Below are 15,281 nucleotides of genomic sequence, written 5' to 3' on the forward strand. Positions count from 1 at the left end.
ATTTAGACTGGAAGTTCTTTATCTTGGTCTTGCTGTTGGAGATAACTGTGCAGGTAAACTCCGTCCCTACATGCTGTGATACTGATGGTATACGTGACATTAGGCTGGTGATATTGGGGTCATTCCGGGTTGATCGCAGCCAGCAACTTTTAGCTGCTGCTGCGATCAATAGTCCACGCCTATGGGGGAGTGTAGTTTAGCTTAGCAGGGCTGCGATCACTTGTGCAGCCCTGCTAAGCTAAAAAAAAATCAAACAGAAGTAGACTAGGCCTGGACATACTTACCCTGCGCGATGGATCCATCGATGATGGGATTGGCTTTGATGTCACTCCTCCGCCCTCTGCCTGCGTTTTACTCACCACTCCCCAAAAACGCTCTCCAACGGTCCGGATACGCCCATCCACGCCTCCTTCCTGTCAATCTTCCTAGCCGTGACGTAACCCGGTGACCCCTGTCACCGGGCAACGTCGTGCACAGTGCCTGCCGCGCATGTGCATTCCACACCCGTTCGCACCGCAGCGAAAAACTGCTGCGTGTGAACGGGTCGGAATGACCCCCATTGAGTAGTCCTTCCTTATCTGACTTGTCCGTCTCTGTGGAGAGGAAATACCCAGCAGAAGACAGAACCTCTTGTTCCCCCAGCGGCTTCTCCCCTGCGCTGGATACTATGACTTGTTTGCCGTCCCTCTCTGTCACCATCCATATCACATTAACATCCTCAGGGCAATAAAGAGTGACCTTGTCTCCATGTGTCCACGGATTAGGTCCATTAATGTTACCAACAATGAATATCTGGTGATCATCTGAAACAAGATACAAGTCACCCGAGATAGTGATATACATAGCAGATATAATGAGCAATATATATACGAGTTTCCTACCAATATCCAGGGACGTGCAGTCAGGGTAGGCAGGAAAGCAGAGCCTCACCTGTCATACTCCAGACAGTACACAAACAGAGTTCTGACTATAAAAATAAGAATACTAAAAATATATATTTATAACTTATATATATATCATCTTTGTATTATTTTAACAATTTTTTTTGTAGTCAAAAGTCACCACCAAATCATATCTATGTGTGTGTGATACTAGCCTGTGCCTCCCCAGCCACTGACCTCACCTCTCCTCACTGCCAATGCCCCATATAATAGCCAGCAGGGAAAGGAGGTCTCAGCTCTCTGTAACGGAAGAGGAGGTGATATTGGGGGTCATTCCGAGTTGATCGCTAGCTGCCGTTGTTCGCAGCGCAGCGATCAGGCTAAAAATCAGCATTTCTGCGCATGCGTACGGGCCGCAGTGCGCACGCGCGATGTATTTTCTCAAAAAACTATGCCGTTTTACACAAGGTCAAGCAGCGCTTTTCTGTCGCTCTGCTGATCGGTAAATGATTGACAGGAAGTGGGTGTTTCTGGGAGGTAACTGACCGTTTTCCGGGAGTGTGCTAAAAAACGCAGGCGTGTCAGGTAAAAACGCAGGCATGCCTGGGGAAACGGGGGAGTGGCTGGCCGAACGCAGGACGTGTATGTGACGTCAAACCAGGAACTAAACAGACTGAAGTGATCGCAAAGGAAGGAGTAGGTCTGGAGCTACTCAGAAACTGCTTGAAAAAATTTCAGCACTGTTCTGCTAACCTTTCGGTCGCACTTCTGCTAAGCTAAGATACACTCCCAGTAGGCGGCGGCTTAGCGTTTGCACTGCTGCTAAAAGCAGCAAGCGAGCGATCAACTCGGAATGAGGGCCATAATACATTGTACAGAGCAGCAGGGAAATGTCAAGCTACCACTGGACACAGGGGTGTATCTTCCTATTGGCCAGGATGGCACTCGCCAGGGGCGCCGTCCAGAGGTGCCACCCGCGGGCAGTAGGTACTGTAGATTCACTTTTAGAGGCAGCAGCTATCCCCCCACCCCCGTGTAATTCCTCACCAGCAGAGATGCCCAGTAATGATCATAGTGCAGCAGCAGCTGCTGGGGGGTGTAGTTTATGTAGAGTTTCCTGTCTGTATTGTGGTGCGGTGCTGGACCCCGGCGCCAATTACAGTGGCTGCTGCTGCATTTTTTGATCATTAATGGGCATCCCTGCTGTTGAGGAACTACATGGGGGTGGGGGTATAGCTACCATCTCTAAAAGTGAATATACCTAAAAGTGCTGCCTTTAATAGTAAAATCAACATGGAGAATATGTGTGTCTGGCACTGTGGGGGCATATGTGTATCTGGCACTGTGGGGGCATATGTGTATCTGGCACTGTGGGGGCATATGTGTATCTGGCACTGTGGGGGAATACATGTATCTAGCACTGTAGGGGCATACGTGTCCCTGGCACTGTGGGGTATACGTGTATCTGGCACTGTGGGAGCATGAGTGTCTGGCACTGTGGGGGCATTTGAGTTTCCGGCACTGTGGGGGCATACGAATGTCTGGCACTGTAGGGGCATACGAGTGTCTGGCTCAATGGGGGTATACGTGTATTTGGCACTGTGAGGGCATATATGTATCTGGCACTATACTCGGAGGCATTATGTGTATCTGGCACTGCACTACTGGGGTCATTATGTGTATCTGGCACTATACTGGGGGACATTGTGTGCATCTGACACTATACTGGGGGACATTATGTGTAATGAGAACTACTGTGGGTATTGTGTGTAATGCTGCTAATTGTGTGTGTGCGCATGTGTAGGGGGTGTGATTATATATTTATAGTTTGATATCATTATATAAAATTGTGAGGCCATGCCCACTTTCCCAGGAGCATGCACGCCTTCCCATATATATATATATATATATATGGGCACTACTGTGTGGCATAATGTGTATAAGGGGTACTACTGTGAAGCATAACGTGAATAATGTACATTACTGTGCTGTGTAATGTGAGTAAGGCACACTACTGTGGTGTAATTTGAATGGGGTACTATTGAGTGGCCACTCCCCTTTTTTGGCACACGTGCCTTCCCTATTTCAAATATGGTTGTGGGGGGGGGCACCAGTCCTTTACTTTGCCAAGGGCGCTTGGATACCTAAATACACCCCTGACTGGACACTATAACTTATAGGGTGCTCATTTCTGGCCTTTACAGAAGCCATACAGCAGGTAATAGCCTATTACATAAGGTAACTCAACAGTAATTAGGAAAAGCTAATTTCAAAGAAAAAAATCTACATTGCTTCGGGAAATATACATGTTTCTGGGTTTATTTACTAATTGTTGGGTTACACCCTAAATGCAGCCACACAGCAGCATCACAAGTACAGCTATTATACACCTAGTGCTTCCCACGGGCAACGCGCCAGCCCTCAACCACTAGAGGAAGCTAAAAGCTATGGCAGCATTGTATGAGTTACATTATACACTCATTGCAAGAGAAATATTCAGAGATACTCTGCGCAAAAATAATCTAAGGTGCAGCTGTAGTCTGAATCTAATAGTGCTTCCCCACTGCACTACAAATCAATACAGTTACAAAAAATAGTAAGAGACCAGAGCACAAGTGCTCCAAAGATAAACCAATTCACCCTTTATTCACCACAAAGCTGAAAATAAAAAGGGAAAATACCGCCTTTTTGAGATATATCGGGGTATATGCAATAGCGGGCGAATCGGCAAAAAAGGCGAATTCCGGGCCGTTTTCGCCTCCAAAAATCAATTCGCCTATGCAGTGCAGTCATTTTTCGCAAAAAAACGGCCCGTCAAAATTCGCCTTTTCTCAATTCGCGTTTTTCCGAATTCGCCTTTTCTGCAATGGTACAGATGCTGCAATTCGCCTCCAGCATATTCAATTCAAGTTTGGAAATTCGCCTGCAGTGCTTTTAGACAGCAAATTCGCGATTTTCCATCCGCCACACTTTGGAGGGTGAAAACAAATAAAAAAATTTTAAACATGGTTTTTTTGGTGTTTTTTTTTTTTGGAATAGTAGATCTATTTATATTAGAAGGGATTAGGTTTTTTTTTTTTTTTTTGGGGAGGCACAAATATTATTTATATATTTTTTAAAATATTTTTTTTTTATTTTTTTTTTTTAATTGCTGGAACGGTAAAATCAGGAAAAAAAATGGCGTGGGGTCCCCCCTCCAAAGCATAACCAGCCTCGGGCTCATCGAGCTGGTCCTGGTTCTAAAAATGCGGGGGAAAAATTGACAGGGGATCCCCCGTATTTTTAAAACCAGCACCGGGCTCTGCGCCTGATGCTGGTGCCAAAAATACGGGGGACAAAACGAGTAGGGGTCCCCCGTATTTTTAACACCAGCATCGGGCTCCACTAGCTGGACAGATAATGCCACAGCCGGGGGTCACTTTTATGCCGTGCCCTGCGGCCGTGGCATTAAATATCCAACTAGTCACCCATGGCCGGGGTACCCTGGGGGAGTGGGGACACCTTCAATCAAGGGGTCCCCCCCCCCCAGCCACCCAAGGGCCAGGGGTGAAGCCCGAGGCTGTCCCCCCCCCATCCAATGGGCTGCGGATGGGAGGGCTGATAGCCTTTTTGTGTTCAAAAAAAAGATATTGTTTTTTCCATTAGTACTACAAGTCCCAGCAAGCCTCCCCCGCAAGCTGGTACTTGGAGAACCACAAGTACCAGCATGCGGGAGAAAAACGGGCCCGCTGGTACCTGTAGTACTACTGGAAAAAAAATACCCAAATAAAAACAGGACACAGACACCGTCGACAGTAAAACTTTATTACACACTGCCGACACACACATACTTACCTGTGTTCACACGCCGACATCGGTCCTCTTCTCCATGTAGAATCCCGGGGTACCTGAAAAGCAAAGTTCAATATACTCACCTTAACCAGGCTCCAGAGATAAATCCACGTACTTGGCAAAATAATAAAACGCATTTACCCGCTCCATAACGGACTGAAAGGTGTCCCATGCTGACACATGGGACACCTTTCCACGATTAAGATCTGTCAGTGACAGTTGTCACTGACAGGTCTCTAAGCCAATCAGGAAGCGCAACTTCGTTGCACTCACCTGATTGGCTGATCGCTGTGACAGCGCCTCGCACAGCTCCCTCCATTATATTCAATGGTGGGAACTTAGCGGCTAGCGGTGAGGTCACCCGCCGGTCAGCGGCTGACCGGCGGGTGACCCCACCGCTAGCCGCTAAGTTCCCACCATTGAAAGTAATGGAGGGAGCTGTGCGAGGCGCTGTCAGTGTACAGACGGCGTCCAGCCAATCAGCTGAGCGCCACGGCAGTAGCGCTTCCTGATTGGCTGAAGGGACGTCAGTGACAGGGAGTCACGTGACGTCCCGACATTCGGGAGAAAGGAGTGTAATGTGAAAACATTACACTCCTTTCTAGTCCGGTATGGCACGGTGATCATTTTTTTATTTTAAAAAGTACGTGGATTTACCTCTGGACCTGGACCTCTGGACGGACGCTGGAAGGTGAGTATAATTTTTTGACAGGTACCCTCGGATCGTCGGAGATCGTTGCAGTCGGCGTGTCAACACAGGTAAGTATGTGTGTGTCGGTGTATGAAATAAAGTTTTACTATCAAGGTGTGTGTGTCCTGTTTTTATTTGGGTATTTTTTTCCCAGTAGTACTACAGGTACCAGCGGGCCCGTTTTTCTCCCGCATGCTGGTACTTGTGGTTCTCCAAGTACCAGCTTGCGGGGGAGGCTTGCTGGGACTTGTAGTACTAATGGAAAAAACAATATCTTTTTTTTTTACACAAAGGCTATCAGCCCCCCCATCCGCAGCCCATTGGATGGGGGGGGACAGCCTCGGGCTTCACCCCTGGCCCTTGGGTGGCTGGGGGGGGGGGACCCCTTGATTGAAGGGGTCCCCACTCCCCCAGGGTACCCCGGCCAGGGGTGACTAGTTGGATATTTAATGCCACGGCCGCAGGGCACGGCATAAAAGTGACCCCCGGCTGTGGCATTATCTGTCCAGCTAGTGGAGCCCGATGCTGGTGTTAAAAATACGGGGGACCCCTACTCGTTTTGTCCCCCGTATTTTTGGCACCAGCATCAGGCGCAGAGCCCGGTGCTGGTTTTAAAAATACGGGGGATCCCCTGTCAATTTTTTCCCCGCATTTTTAGAACCAGGACCAGCTCGATGAGCCCGAGGCTGGTTATGCTTTGGAGGGGGGACCCCACGCCATTTTTTTTTCTGATTTTACCGTTCCTAGCTATTGGGCAGGAAGGCGAATTCAGCACGCCCACTGCTCGCCGATTGGCCGGAATCCGCCTGCGGGAGGGGCGAATCAGTTTCACATTGAATATAGTGAAACCAGGGTCCCGGCGACAGGGCTGCGGCTGGCGATAGCGGGCGAATCATACAGAGGCGGATCTAATGCCGCGATTCGCCCGCTATTGCATATACCCCATCAACTTCACAATTGTCTGGTGGTGTTTCCAAATTATTCCTTGATTTACAATCTGTAACACAATCGGGTATATGCAATAGCGGGCGAATCGCGGCATTAGATCCGCCTCTGTGTGATTCGCCCGCTATCGCCAGCCGCAGCCCTGTCGCCGGGACCCTGGTTTCACTATATTCAATGTGAAACTGATTCGCCCCTCCCGCAGGCGGATTCCGGCCAATCGGCGAGCAGTGGGCGTGCTGAATTCGCCTTCCTGCCCAATAGCTAGGAACGGTAAAATCAGAAAAAAAAATGGCGTGGGGTCCCCCCTCCAAAGCATAACCAGCCTCGGGCTCATCGAGCTGGTCCTGGTTCTAAAAATGCGGGGGAAAAATTGACAGGGGATCCCCCGTATTTTTAAAACCAGCACCGGGCTCTGCGCCTGATGCTGGTGCCAAAAATACGGGGGACAAAACGAGTAGGGGTCCCCCGTATTTTTAACACCAGCATCGGGCTCCACTAGCTGGACAGATAATGCCACAGCCGGGGGTCACTTTTATGCCGTGCCCTGCGGCCGTGGCATTAAATATCCAACTAGTCACCCCTGGCCGGGGTACCCTGGGGGAGTGGGGACCCCTTCAATCAAGGGGTCCCCCCCCCCCAGCCACCCAAGGGCCAGGGGTGAAGCCCGAGGCTGTCCCCCCCCATCCAATGGGCTGCGGATGGGGGGGCTGATAGCCTTTTTGTGTTCAAAAAAAAGATATTGTTTTTTCCATTAGTACTACAAGTCCCAGCAAGCCTCCCCCGCAAGCTGGTACTTGGAGAACCACAAGTACCAGCATGCGGGAGAAAAACGGGCCCGCTGGTACCTGTAGTACTACTGGAAAAAAAATACCCAAATAAAAACAGGACACAGACACCGTCGACAGTAAAACTTTATTACACACTGCCGACACACACATACTTACCTGTGTTCACACGCCGACATCGGTCCTCTTCTCCATGTAGAATCCCGGGGTACCTGAAAAGCAAAGTTCAATATACTCACCTTAACCAGGCTCCAGAGATAAATCCACGTACTTGGCAAAATAATAAAACGCATTTACCCGCTCCATAACGGACTGAAAGGTGTCCCATGCTGACACATGGGACACCTTTCCACGATTAAGATCTGTCAGTGACAGTTGTCACTGACAGGTCTCTAAGCCAATCAGGAAGCGCAACTTCGTTGCACTCACCTGATTGGCTGATCGCTGTGACAGCGCCTCGCACAGCTCCCTCCATTATATTCAATGGTGGGAACTTAGCGGCTAGCGGTGAGGTCACCCGCCGGTCAGCGGCTGACCGGCGGGTGACCCCACCGCTAGCCGCTAAGTTCCCACCATTGAAAGTAATGGAGGGAGCTGTGCGAGGCGCTGTCAGTGTACAGACGGCGTCCAGCCAATCAGCTGAGCGCCACGGCAGTAGCGCTTCCTGATTGGCTGAAGGGACGTCAGTGACAGGGAGTCACGTGACGTCCCGACATTCGGGAGAAAGGAGTGTAATGTGAAAACATTACACTCCTTTCTAGTCCGGTATGGCACGGTGATCGTTTTTTAATTTTAAAAAGTACGTGGATTTACCTCTGGACCTGGACCTCTGGACGGACGCTGGAAGGTGAGTATAATTTTTTGACAGGTACCCTCGGATCGTCGGAGATCGTTGCAGTCGGCGTGTCAACACAGGTAAGTATGTGTGTGTCGGTGTATGAAATAAAGTTTTACTATCAAGGTGTGTGTGTCCTGTTTTTATTTGGGTATTTTTTCCCCAGTAGTACTACAGGTACCAGCGGGCCCGTTTTTCTCCCGCATGCTGGTACTTGTGGTTCTCCAAGTACCAGCTTGCGGGGGAGGCTTGCTGGGACTTGTAGTACTAATGGAAAAAACAATATCTTTTTTTTTTACACAAAGGCTATCAGCCCCCCCATCCGCAGCCCATTGGATGGGGGGGGACAGCCTCGGGCTTCACCCCTGGCCCTTGGGTGGCTGGGGGGGGGGACCCCTTGATTGAAGGGGTCCCCACTCCCCCAGGGTACCCCGGCCAGGGGTGACTAGTTGGATATTTAATGCCACGGCCGCAGGGCACGGCATAAAAGTGACCCCCGGCTGTGGCATTATCTGTCCAGCTAGTGGAGCCCGATGCTGGTGTTAAAAATACGGGGGACCCCTACTCGTTTTGTCCCCCGTATTTTTGGCACCAGCATCAGGCGCAGAGCCCGGTGCTGGTTTTAAAAATACGGGGGATCCCCTGTCAATTTTTCCCCCGCATTTTTAGAACCAGGACCAGCTCAATGAGCCCGAGGCTGGTTATGCTTTGGAGGGGGGACCCCACGCCATTTTTTTTCCTGATTTTACCGTTCCAGCAATTAAAAAAAATAAATAAAAAAAATATATTTTAAAAAATATATAAATAATATTTGTGCCTCCCCAAAAAAAAAAAAAAAAACCTAATCCCTTCTAATATAAATAGATCTACTATTCCAAAAAAAAAAAACACCAAAAAAACCATGTTTAAAATTTTTTTATTTGTTTTCACCCTCCAAAGTGTGGCGGATGGAAAATCGCGAATTTGCTGTCTAAAAGCACTGCAGGCGAATTTCCAAACTTGAATTGAATATGCTGGAGGCGAATTGCAGCATCTGTACCATTGCAGAAAAGGCGAATTCGGAAAAACGCGAATTGAGAAAAGGCGAATTTTGACGGGCCGTTTTTTTGCGAAAAATGACTGCACTGCATAGGCGAATTGATTTTTGGAGGCGAAAACGGCCCGGAATTCGCCTTTTTTGCCGATTCGCCCGCTATTGCATATACCCCAATGTGTCCCCTTCGTGTATACACAAGCTAATTTTTGCTCATAAAGGGGAACACAATGAAAGATATAATAGTGCAAATTATCTTTTTAAAGCACAAAGGTTTAATAACATAACACACTTACAAACATAGAAGATAAAAGTGCATGGCAAGAGTCCCTCTCAGGCAGTAGCAGCAGCGAATTTGGAAAATCATCTCAATCCCCTGTTGTATCTGGGTTGGCTGTACCGAGTTCCGGAACAAGATAACAGCAAGCTATCCAAAAACGGGATCCGGTCTGAAGATCGACAGTGCCTAGGTCGACAATGTTTAGGTCGACCACTATTGGTCGACAGTCACTAGGTCGACATGGATGGAAGGTCGACAGGGTTTCTAGGTCGACATGTGCTAGGTCGACAGGTCTAAAGGTCGACATGAGTTTTTTTATTTTTTTCATTTTTTTTATTTTTTCATACTTAACGATCCATGTCGACTACGATTGGAACGGTAAAGTGTGCCGAGCGAAGCGGTAGCGGAGCGAAGGCACCATGCCCGAAGCATGGCGAGCGAAGCGAGCCATACGAGGGGACGCGGTGCGCTAATTTGGGATCCCGGTCACTTTACGAAGAAAACGACACCCAAAAAAAAAAAAAACTCATGTCGACCTTTAGACCTGTCGACCTAGCACATGTCGACCTAGAAACCCTGTCGACCTTCCATCCATGTCGACCTAGTGACTGTCGACCAATAGTGGTCGACCTAAACATTGTCGACCTAGGCACTGTCGATAAAACGAACCACACCCATCCAAAACAGCAGCCTTGAGATGGGATGGTATAAAACGGGAGAGCAGTACGCTTAACGCGTTTCAGACAGCATCGTCCTTCGTCAGAAGCGTTTAGAACTGGTCTCCTGACTCCCTCTTTATACCCTAACTAATACAGACAATCACCTGAACTACATCGCCGCTAATCGGCTCCCTGGTCACCGCGCCGGTGCAGTCCAAAGCCGCACATCCCTTCCGGATCAGCTGTGCGTTCCGTCCACGGCCGGTGCGTTCCACCGGCCGGAAGTTGTCATCTCGACCAGGAAGTCATACTCCGTTCTGTATGCCTTGCGTTCCACTCACAGCTGATAGATTCATCGACCGGAAACAGTCATAGCAAGAATCACTATTCTAAATGTTCCCTGCTATTCCTGGAAATAAGCCTGCGTTCCACAGACCAACCGGTTTCCTACTAAATGCGTTCCAACGGGAATATACCAATTGAGTGTCCTTAAACAATATTAAAGTACCTCAAAAATAGGAAACATGTAATTAAAAGCAAATTAATTAAAAACATGAAAAACAAACAAACCGGAATATAATGAGAGCAAACCGAATAAAAAGAATAAAAGAATGTTAGGAGTTGTAAGGAAGTGCTTATCAAGGGCAGTATTCTAACACTCTGAATTTAAAATATTTAATTTAAGAAACATTTCAGTTCAAAATCCCCATTTAATCCCTTGGGAACAAGGGTACCCAAATGATAGATCCATCTCATCTCCACTTGAGATAGTCGTTTCTCCACATTTCTATTTTTCCAATGGGGTAATATTAACTGTTCTGCTGTGCGTGCGCATATTCGCAATTCGCATATGGTCGCTCCCTCGATCATGCGTATTAGCGCGTGGTATGAGTAATTACGGTAGAGTTTGTGATCGCATAGAAAAGCCATAAAAACACATTACATATTTAATCCAAATAGTGCACAATGTACACATAGTCTCCCTGCACCCCACCAGCAAGTTACACTAGTTTAAATGGTATCAGAACAAAGGGATTCACCTTTACAGGATAGGAGGGGAGAGAACTAGGTTATAAGGTGGTGTTTGGTATCCAGCTGTAGGGTATATTAAGGGCAATATTCCGGTGTTTGTTTGCAGAAGATCACACGCTCCTGCGAATAGTTATGCGCAGGAGCAGAATATAAATATAAACTGTATTTACTGTACATTTGGTATGCGGCGGGAACCCAGAGGAGACCATCTGCAAGTGCACCTGGAACAGACATCGCCCACCTATTCAAATCGACCTATGACCTCTCCTGTACTGTAAATGACCATCCCTGTGTCCAATGGACAAAGAGATTACAGTTTCTATTGTGTTAGGTTTTGGACTATTGTATAAAAAGCCAGCTGCATGCCCGGTCACACACATACTCTGAAGGTCATCTAACCTGATGACTGAGGACCAGACTGGGAAGCGCAGGTGAAACCAAACACGTATGTACCATTGACTGTAGCCATTATTCTATTGTATTGTATTGTATTGTATTGCTTATATTGTTACCCCCTGCAAGTAAAGAACTGTTGGTGGGTTAGACCCCAACTTAGTTTTGAATTACAACTGGTGTCATGTCCCATTTCCTTGCTAAGGTTTAAATTGTATTTACAGCCACTCGGGCTGCTGCATTGTGTTAACAGCATGTAGGTGTTATGATTCCAGCACTCCTGACCAGAGGAGATTTTATGACAAGGACCAGAGCGCTGGAATGGAATGCAGGTAACGGGAGCAGGAAAGACTAGTTGCCCCTGGCGCCCTAACTCTATTGTCTCACCCGTGCTATCGGAAATCCCCTGCGAGACTATGGTTTCTTGAGCCCCTGGCAGCCACGTTTGAAGGGCGGATTATGTCTGCCCAACTCCGGTGCCCCCCGGTCTTAGTGAGAGACAAAGGGAAATCCGAGGCAGGATGATAACAAGAGGACCTCTGACTGACAACAGGCCAGGGGCAACAAGCTAACTAACAAAACCTGAAGTATGTGCGGAAACCCGCCAGGGAAAAGGACAACCAAAATCCACTTGTCCAATACTCCTACCCAGCACCGCCGGATACCAGAGTGGACCTGTGGAAGCGGAACCCTCCGCGAAATGCTCCAAAACACAAATAATAAATAATAAAGCGGACAAGCTGCAACACACGGCAAAGCCGCGACTCACGAACACCACTGGATGTTATATGGTGATTAGTCAGGACTCCAGGAATAAGATGACAACTTCCGAGTTCAGGACTTATATATACAAATACTAGAATGACCGGATACAGCAAGACTGGAACAGACTCTCAGCAAACAGAGACAGCATGCAGGAAGCTATTACCGGCGTCTGTGAGAAGCCCTGGGAGTGTATTTAACAAGGAGTCCTCCAATCAGCTGCCAAAAGGCTGATTAGAATAAATGCCGTGCAGCTGCCTTGCTGCACGGCCAGAGAGCAGGTGAATACATTAACTCCTAAAGCCTAGCAACGGGGAACGCGGTCCGCCAGTGGCGTCCCTGTTGCTAGGGTCCATGCAGCTCAGCGCGCCCGGCGTCCAGCGTTGCCAGGGAGCCGGCGGCTGTCCGCGTAAGGCGTCCCTGGTTGCTAGGCGCCGGGCCGCACCGATGAGCGGACCCCGGCGCCTAACAGTACCCCCCCCCTTGAGGAGGGGTCAAGGAACCCCTAAAGCCAGGCTTCCAAGGAAATTCCCGAAAAAATGCCCTCTTGAGCCTTGGGGCATGAAGATCCTTATCCAGGACCCAAGACCTTTCCTCTGGACCATAACCTCTCCAGTGAACCAGAAAATAAAGCCGGCCCCTGGACAACTTGGAATCGAGAACCTTCTCCACCAGGAACTCCTGTTGTCCGTGTACATCCACTGGAGATCTTCCCTGAGAGATCTTCCGAGGAAATTTATTGGAAGAAATGTATGACTTCAACAGGGAGCAATGAAACGTATTACCAATCCGAAGAGATTTTGGTAAACGTAACCGGAAAGCAACTGGGTTAACTTTTTTAATGATATGAAATGGTCCAATAAATTTGGGTCCCAACCTAGCTGAAGATTGTCGAAGTCTAATGTTACGAGTCGACAACCATACCCTATCTCCCACCTTAAAATTGCAAGGACGTCGGAGCCGGCCAGAAAAATTTTTCTCTCGAAAGGCCGCTTTTCTGAGAGCAAGGTGCACTTTTTTCCAAATGGCTCTGAGATGGGAGGTTAAGGTTAGCGAGGAAACTGAGGAATGTTGAAAAAAAGAATTAGCTCTGTGGGGAAAACCAAAAACTGAAAAGAATGGAGACACGTTGGTGGAGGAATGACAAGAATTATTGTAAGCAAACTCCGCCAATGGAAGAAACTCGGACCAATCATTCTGGAGTTTGGCTGAGTACAAACGCAAATACTGTTTCAATGATTGGTTAACTCGCTCGGTTTGCCCGTTGGACTGTGGGTGGTAACCAGATGTTAATGACAATCTCATCTTTAATGAAGCACAAAAACACTTCCAGAATTGTGCAATGAATTGTGGACCCCGATCAGAAACAATATCAGTGGGCAACCCATGAAGTCTGAAAACATGGCGGAGAAACAACACTGCCAATCCTTGGGCAGATGGCAGTCGGGGAAGGGCAATGAAATGAGCCATCTTGCTAAAACGGTCTACTACCACCCAAATGACTCTGCATCCAGCTGAAAGGGGAAGGTCCACCACAAAATCCATGGAAATATGAGACCATGGCCTGAGAGGGACATTCAAGGGCATAAGTTGCCCGATAGGCAAGGAACGGGCAACCTTATGCTGTGCACAAACCTGACATGAAGAAACAAACTCCTTAACATCTTTAGAAAGACCAGGCCACCATACTGAGCGGGAGACTAACTCCAATGTCTTAGAGATCCCTGGATGCCCGGAAACTTTGTTATCATGGAACTCAGTCAAAACAGTAGCTCTCAAGAACTCAGGGACGTAAAGACGACCAGCAGGAGTATTTCCAGGAGCTTGGTGTTGAAGCTGTTTTAACTGGGTAAATAAATCTTGTGTGAGGCCTGCCCAAATGACTGAAGATGGAAGTATGGGAGTAACAGGACTGTTATCATGAACCGGAAGAAAACTGCGTGACAGAGCATCTGCCTTGGTATTCTTGGAACCTGGCCTGAAAGTTATAATAAATTTGAAACGAGTAAAGAACAAAGCCCAACGAGCCTGCCGGGCATTCAGCCGCTTAGCTGATTCAATGTATTGCAGATTCTTATGGTCAGTCAATACTGAAATGGTATGTGTTGCTCCTTCCAGCCAATGCCTCCACTCCTCGAAAGCCCATTTTATTGCCAGTAATTCCCGGTTACCAACGTCATAAGTTGGATTCAGCGGAGGAGAATTTCCTGGACATAAAGGCACAAGGATGTAGTTCCTGAGACTCTGGATCCTTTTGAGATAGTATAGCCCCTACTCCAACCTCCGAGGCATCAACCTCCACAACGAAGGGCAATCCTGGATTGGGATGTCTGAGGACTGGAGCCGAGACAAAAGCTTGTTTCAAGGCCCGAAAGGACAACTCCGCTTCACGCGACCAGTTGGTAGGATCCGCTCCTTTCTTTGTCAGGGCCACAATGGGAGCAACCAGGTCGGAAAAAGAATGAATGAACCTCCTGTAATAATTCGCAAACCCTAAAAAGCGCTGAATTGCTTTTAAATTGGTGGGTTGCGCCCAACTAAGGATGGCCTGGAGCTTCTTTGGTTCCATGAAAAATCCCAGAGGGGAAATAATGTATCCTAAAAAAGATACCTCCGTGACATGAAACTCGCATTTCTCCAGTTTGGCATATAGATGATTCTCACGTAACTTTTGAAGAACCTGACGCACCTGGGTAACATGTTGTTCAATAGAGTCAGAATAAATCAGGATGTCGTCTAAGTAAACTACCACGAATTTCCCTAGGAAGTCACGGAGCACATCGTTAATGAGGTCCTGGAAAACTGCTGGAGCGTTAGACAAGCCGAACGGCATCACTAGGTACTCGTAGTGACCCGACTGAGTACTGAAGGCTGTCTTCCACTCATCTACGGACCTGATTCGGATGAGGTTATACGTTCCTCTTAGATCAATTTTGGAAAAAATCACAGCCGAACGCAGCTGATCAAAGAGGACAGAAATCAGCGGCAGAGGATAAGTATTTTTAACTGAGATTTTATTTAGGGCTCTATAGTCAATGCAAGGTCTGAGTGAGTCATCCTTTTTCTCCACAAAGAAGAAGCCTGCACTTAAAGGAGATTTAGATGGCCTAATAAATTCTTTCCCTAGGCTCTCTTTAACATAGTCATTCATGGC

The 15,281-nt window shown here is 47.8% G+C and overlaps 2 protein-coding genes across 3 annotated transcripts in view; both read left to right on the plus strand.

Annotated features, from left to right (window-relative positions):
* The window catches only part of LOC134944447 (uncharacterized), a 193,583-nt gene that overhangs the window by 113,096 nt on the left and 65,206 nt on the right, over window positions 1-15,281 (plus strand). The window lies entirely within an intron of this gene.
* LOC134945844 (sodium channel subunit beta-2-like) overlaps window positions 7,725-15,281 on the plus strand; it is a 41,248-nt gene continuing 33,691 nt past the window's right edge. For both annotated transcript variants that reach the window (XR_010182151.1, XM_063935365.1), the window contains exon 1: window positions 7,725-7,980. The gene's annotated coding sequence lies outside the window, so the exon portion shown is untranslated. The remainder of the gene's footprint in view (window positions 7,981-15,281) is intronic.

This window comes from Pseudophryne corroboree, chromosome 7 (genome assembly GCF_028390025.1).
Source record: "Pseudophryne corroboree isolate aPseCor3 chromosome 7, aPseCor3.hap2, whole genome shotgun sequence".
Lineage (NCBI taxonomy): Eukaryota > Metazoa > Chordata > Amphibia > Anura > Myobatrachidae > Pseudophryne > Pseudophryne corroboree.